Source organism: Protomyctophum bolini (assembly GCF_963924005.1).
Source record: "Protomyctophum bolini genome assembly, chromosome: 12".
Classification (NCBI taxonomy): domain Eukaryota; kingdom Metazoa; phylum Chordata; class Actinopteri; order Myctophiformes; family Myctophidae; genus Protomyctophum; species Protomyctophum bolini.
The window spans coordinates 45,493,682-45,500,606 of NC_137873.1; the positions used below are offsets into that span (position 1 = coordinate 45,493,682).

General features: G+C 47.8%; 1 pseudogene across 1 annotated transcript in view; it reads right to left on the bottom strand.

Annotated features, from left to right (window-relative positions):
- Positions 1-6,925, bottom strand: part of LOC308326321 (mitogen-activated protein kinase kinase kinase 20-like) — a 13,120-nt pseudogene that overhangs the window by 502 nt on the left and 5,693 nt on the right. The window lies entirely within an intron of this gene.

Sequence of the window (6,925 nt, forward strand, 5' to 3'; positions counted from 1 at the left end):
GACTGCAGCCAGAGACACAAAACGCTCTATAGCTGTGAGTGACTGCAGCCAGAGACACAAAACGCTCTATAGCTGTGAGTGACTGCAGCCAGAGACACAAAACGCTCTATAGCTGTGAGTGACGGCAGCCAGAGACACAAAACGCTCTATAGCTGTGAGTGACGGCAGCCAGAGACACAAAACGCTCTATAGCTGTGAGTGACTGCAGCCAGAGACACAAAACGCTCTATAGCTGTGAGTGACTGCAGCCAGAGACACAAAACGCTCTATAGCTGTGAGTGACTGCAGCCAGAGACACAAAACGCTCTATAGCTGTGAGTGACTGCAGCCAGAGACACAAAACGCTCTATAGCTGTGAGTGACGGCAGCCAGAGACACAAAACGCTCTATAGCTGTGAGTGACGGCAGCCAGAGACACAAAACGCTCTATAGCTGTGAGTGACGGCAGCCAGAGACACAAAACGCTCTATAGCTGTGAGTGACGGCAGCCAGAGACACAAAACGCTCTATAGCTGTGAGTGACTGCAGCCAGAGACACAAAACGCTCTATAGCTGTGAGTGACTGCAGCCAGAGACACAAAACGCTCTATAGCTGTGAGTGACGGCAGCCAGAGACACAAAACGCTCTATAGCTGTGAGTGACGGCAGCCAGAGACACAAAACGCTCTATAGCTGTGAGTGACTGCAGCCAGAGACACAAAACGCTCTATAGCTGTGAGTGACAGCAGCCAGAGACACAAAACGCTCTATAGCTGTGAGTGACGGCAGCCAGAGACACAAAACGCTCTATAGCTGTGAGTGACGGCAGCCAGAGACACAAAACGCTCTATAGCTGTGAGTGACGGCAGCCAGAGACACAAAACGCTCTATAGCTGTGAGTGACGGCAGCCAGAGACACAAAACGCTCTATAGCTGTGAGTGACAGCAGCCAGAGACACAAAACGCTCTATAGCTGTGAGTGACTGCAGCCAGAGACACAAAACGCTCTATAGCTGTGAGTGACGGCAGCCAGAGACACAAAACGCTCTATAGCTGTGAGTGACGGCAGCCAGAGACACAAAACGCTCTATAGCTGTGAGTGACAGCAGCCAGAGACACAAAACGCTCTATAGCTGTGAGTGACTGCAGCCAGAGACACAAAACGCTCTATAGCTGTGAGTGACTGCAGCCAGAGACACAAAACGCTCTATAGCTGTGAGTGACGGCAGCCAGAGACACAAAACGCTCTATAGCTGTGAGTGACTGCAGCCAGAGACACAAAACGCTCTATAGCTGTGAGTGACTGCAGCCAGAGACACAAAACGCTCTATAGCTGTGAGTGACTGCAGCCAGAGACACAAAACGCTCTATAGCTGTGAGTGACGGCAGCCAGAGACACAAAACGCTCTATAGCTGTGAGTGACGGCAGCCAGAGACACAAAACGCTCTATAGCTGTGAGTGACGGCAGCCAGAGACACAAAACGCTCTATAGCTGTGAGTGACTGCAGCCAGAGACACAAAACGCTCTATAGCTGTGAGTGACTGCAGCCAGAGACACAAAACGCTCTATAGCTGTGAGTGACGGCAGCCAGAGACACAAAACGCTCTATAGCTGTGAGTGACGGCAGCCAGAGACACAAAACGCTCTATAGCTGTGAGTGACTGCAGCCAGAGACACAAAACGCTCTATAGCTGTGAGTGACTGCAGCCAGAGACACAAAACGCTCTATAGCTGTGAGTGACTGCAGCCAGAGACACAAAACGCTCTATAGCTGTGAGTGACTGCAGCCAGAGACACAAAACGCTCTATAGCTGTGAGTGACTGCAGCCAGAGACACAAAACGCTCTATAGCTGTGAGTGACTGCAGCCAGAGACACAAAACGCTCTATAGCTGTGAGTGACGGCAGCCAGAGACACAAAACGCTCTATAGCTGTGAGTGACTGCAGCCAGAGACACAAAACGCTCTATAGCTGTGAGTGACGGCAGCCAGAGACACAAAACGCTCTATAGCTGTGAGTGACTGCAGCCAGAGACACAAAACGCTCTATAGCTGTGAGTGACGGCAGCCAGAGACACAAAACGCTCTATAGCTGTGAGTGACGGCAGCCAGAGACACAAAACGCTCTATAGCTGTGAGTGACGGCAGCCAGAGACACAAAACGCTCTATAGCTGTGAGTGACGGCAGCCAGAGACACAAAACGCTCTATAGCTGTGAGTGACTGCAGCCAGAGACACAAAACGCTTTATAGCTGTGAGTGACTGCAGCCAGAGACACAAAACGCTCTATAGCTGTGAGTGACGGCAGCCAGAGACACAAAACGCTCTATAGCTGTGAGTGACGGCAGCCAGAGACACAAAACGCTCTATAGCTGTGAGTGACTGCAGCCAGAGACACAAAACGCTCTATAGCTGTGAGTGACGGCAGCCAGAGACACAAAACGCTCTATAGCTGTGAGTGACGGCAGCCAGAGACACAAAACGCTCTATAGCTGTGAGTGACGGCAGCCAGAGACACAAAACGCTCTATAGCTGTGAGTGACGGCAGCCAGAGACACAAAACGCTCTATAGCTGTGAGTGACGGCAGCCAGAGACACAAAACGCTCTATAGCTGTGAGTGACTGCAGCCAGAGACACAAAACGCTCTATAGCTGTGAGTGACGGCAGCCAGAGACACAAAACGCTCTATAGCTGTGAGTGACGGCAGCCAGAGACACAAAACGCTCTATAGCTGTGAGTGACTGCAGCCAGAGACACAAAACGCTCTATAGCTGTGAGTGACGGCAGCCAGAGACACAAAACGCTCTATAGCTGTGAGTGACGGCAGCCAGAGACACAAAACGCTCTATAGCTGAGAGTGACTGCAGCCAGAGACACAAAACGCTCTATAGCTGTGAGTGACGGCAGCCAGAGACACAAAACGCTCTATAGCTGTGAGTGACTGCAGCCAGAGACACAAAACGCTCTATAGCTGTGAGTGACTGCAGCCAGAGACACAAAACGCTCTATAGCTGTGAGTGACTGCAGCCAGAGACACAAAACGCTCTATAGCTGTGAGTGACGGCAGCCAGAGACACAAAACGCTCTATAGCTGTGAGTGACTGCAGCCAGAGACACAAAACGCTCTATAGCTGTGAGTGACGGCAGCCAGAGACACAAAACGTAGATGAAACAAACTAGCGTTTTGATTCAGTGTCTTGCTTTTAATTTACAAGGCATGACGACACATACAGGAAACAGAAAACAGGATACAGGATACAGCAGGATGCCAAACACCAGCTCTCACCAAAAACACTAAACACATCAAGTAGTTCAGGAGGTAACTGAAAAACTATTTCGGTCAATTATAGCGCGCCCAATCGCTCATCCCCTGCTGGAGTTCAGAAGTCCTGACGTCACTCGCTCATCCCCTGGTTTGCGGATGTCATTTCTTTATGGAGAATAAAGTTGGGTCATCTTAAAATCGTCTCATGAAATAATTGTGGATAATGTCGGGGGAGGTGTTTCTGTGTCGTTATAGTGTCAGGGAGGTGTCTCTGTATCGTTATATTGTCAGGGAGGTGTCTCTGTATCGTTATATTGTCAGGGAGGTGTCTCTGTGTCGTTATATTGTCGGGGAGGTGTCTCTGTGTCGTTATATTGTCAGGGAGGTGTCTCTGTGTCGTTATATTGTCAGGGAGGTGTCTCTGTATCGTTATATTGTCAGGGAGGTGTCTCTGTATCGTTATATTGTCAGGGAGGTGTCTCTGTATCGTTATATTGTCAGGGAGGTGTCTCTGTATCGTTATATTGTCAGGGAGGTGTCTCTGTATCGTTATATTGGCAGGGAGGTGTCTCTGTATCGTTATATTGTCAGGGAGGTGTCTCTGTGTCGTTATATTGTCGGGGAGGTGTCTCTGTATCGTTATATTGTCAGGGAGGTGTCTCTGTATCGTTATATTGTCAGGGAGGTGTCTCTGTATCGTTATATTGTCAGGGAGGTGTCTCTGTGTCGTTATATTGTCAGGGAGGTGTCTCTGTATCGTTATATTGTCAGGGAGGTGTCTCTGTATCGTTATATTGTCGGGGAGGTGTCTCTGTGTCGTTATATTGTCAGGGAGGTGTCTCTGTATCGTTATATTGTCAGGGAGGTGTCTCTGTGTCGTTATATTGTCAGGGAGGTGTCTCTGTATCGTTATATTGTCAGGGAGGTGTCTCTGTATCGTTATATTGTCAGGGAGGTGTCTCTGTGTCGTTATATTGTCAGGGAGGTGTCTCTGTATCGTTATATTGTCAGGGAGGTGTCTCTGTGTCGTTATATTGTCAGGGAGGTGTCTCTGTATCGTTATATTGTCAGGGAGGTGTCTCTGTGTCGTTATATTGTCAGGGAGGTGTCTCTGTATCGTTATATTGTCAGGGAGGTGTCTCTGTATCGTTATATTGTCAGGGAGGTGTCTCTGTATCGTTATATTGTCAGGGAGGTGTCTCTGTGTCGTTATATTGTCAGGGAGGTGTCTCTGTGTCGTTATATTGTCAGGGAGGTGTCTCTGTGTCGTTATATTGTCAGGGAGGTGTCTCTGTGTCGTTATATTGTCAGGGAGGTGTCTCTGTGTCGTTATATTGTCAGGGAGGTGTCTCTGTATCGTTATATTGTCAGGGAGGTGTCTCTGTGTCGTTATATTGTCAGGGAGGTGTCTCTGTATCGTTATATTGTCAGGGAGGTGTCTCTGTGTCGTTATATTGTCAGGGAGGTGTCTCTGTGTCGTTATATTGTCAGGGAGGTGTCTCTGTATCGTTATATTGTCAGGGAGGTGTCTCTGTATCGTTATATTGTCAGGGAGGTGTCTCTGTGTCGTTATATTGTCAGGGAGGTGTCTCTGTATCGTTATATTGTCAGGGAGGTGTCTCTGTATCGTTATATTGTCAGGGAGGTGTCTCTGTATCGTTATATTGTCAGGGAGGTGTCTCTGTATCGTTATATTGTCAGGGAGGTGTCTCTGTGTCGTTATATTGTCAGGGAGGTGTCTCTGTATCGTTATATTGTCAGGGAGGTGTCTCTGTATCGTTATATTGTCAGGGAGGTGTCTCTGTATCGTTATATTGTCAGGGAGGTGTCTCTGTGTCGTTATATTGTCAGGGAGGTGTCTCTGTATCGTTATATTGTCAGGGAGGTGTCTCTGTGTCGTTATATTGTCAGGGAGGTGTCTCTGTATCGTTATATTGTCAGGGAGGTGTCTCTGTGTCGTTATATTGTCGGGGAGGTGTCTCTGTGATCGTTATATTGTCAGGGAGGTGTCTCTGGTCGTTATATTGTCAGGGAGGTGTCTCTGTATCGTTATATTGTCAGGGAGGTGTCTCTGTATCGTTATATTGTCAGGGAGGTGTCTCTGTGTCGTTATATTGTCAGGGAGGTGTCTCTGTGTCGTTATATTGTCAGGGAGGTGTCTCTGTGTCGTTATATTGTCAGGGAGGTGTCTCTGTATCGTTATATTGTCAGGGAGGTGTCTCTGTATCGTTATATTGTCAGGGAGGTGTCTCTGTATCGTTATATTGTCAGGGAGGTGTCTCTGTATCGTTATATTGTCAGGGAGGTGTCTCTGTATCGTTATATTGTCAGGGAGGTGTCTCTGTATCGTTATATTGTCAGGGAGGTGTCTCTGTATCGTTATATTGTCAGGGAGGTGTCTCTGTATCGTTATATTGTCAGGGAGGTGTCTCTGGATCGTTATATTGTCAGGGGAGGTGTCTCTGTATCGTTATATTGTCAGGGAGGTGTCTCTGTGTCGTTATATTGTCAGGGAGGTGTCTCTGTATCGTTATATTGTCAGGGAGGTGTCTCTGTATCGTTATATTGTCAGGGAGGTGTCCTCTGTGTCGTTATATTGTCAGGGAGGTGTCTCTGTATCGTTATATTGTCAGGGAGGTGTCTCTGTTTCGTTATATTGTCGGGAGGTGTCTCTGTGTCGTATATTGTCAGGGAGGTGTCTCTGTATCGTTATATTGTCAGGGGAGGTGTCTCTGTATCGTTATATTGTCAGGGAGGTGTCTCTGTATCGTTATATTGTCAGGGAGGTGTCTCTGTATCGTTATATTGTCAGGGAGGTGTCTCTGTGTCGTTATATTGTCAGGGGAGGTGTCTCTGTGTCGTTATATTGTCGGGGAGGTGTCTCTGTGTCGTTATATTGTCAGGGAGGTGTCTCTGTGTCGTTATATTGTCAGGGAGGTGTCTCTGTGTCGTTATATTGTCAGGGAGGTGTCTCTGTGTCGTTATATTGTCAGGGAGGTGTCTCTGTGTCGTTATATTGTCAGGGAGGTGTCTCTGTATCGTTATATTGTCAGGGAGGTGTCTCTGTATCGTTATATTGTCAGGGAGGTGTCTCTGTTTCGTTATATTGTCAGGGAGGTGTCTCTGTATCGTTATATTGTCAGGGAGGGTGTCTCTGTGTCGTTATATTGTCGGGAGGTGTCTCTGAGTCGTTATATTGTCAGGGAGGTGTACTCTGTGTCGTTATATTGTCAGGGAGGTGTCTCTGTGTCGTCTATATTGTCAGGGAGGTGTCTCTGTTCGTTATATTGTCAGGGAGGTGTCTCTGTATCGTATATTGTCAGGGAGGTGTCTCTGTGTCGTTATAATGTCAGGAGGTGTCTCTGTATCAGGGAGGTGTCTCTGTGTCGTTATATTGTCAGGGAGGTGTCTCTGTATCGTTATATTGTCAGGGAGGTGTCTCTGTATCGTTATATTGTCAGGGAGGTGTCTCTGTATCGTTATATTGTCAGGGAGGTGTCTCTGTGTCGTTATATTGTCAGGGAGGTGTCTCTGTATCGTTATATTGTCAGGGAGGTGTTTCTGTATCGTTATATTGTCAGGGAGGTGTCTCTGTATCGTTATATTGTCAGGGAGGGTGTCTCTGTGTCGTTATATTGTCAGGGAGGTGTCTCTGTATCGTTATATTGTCAGGGAGGTG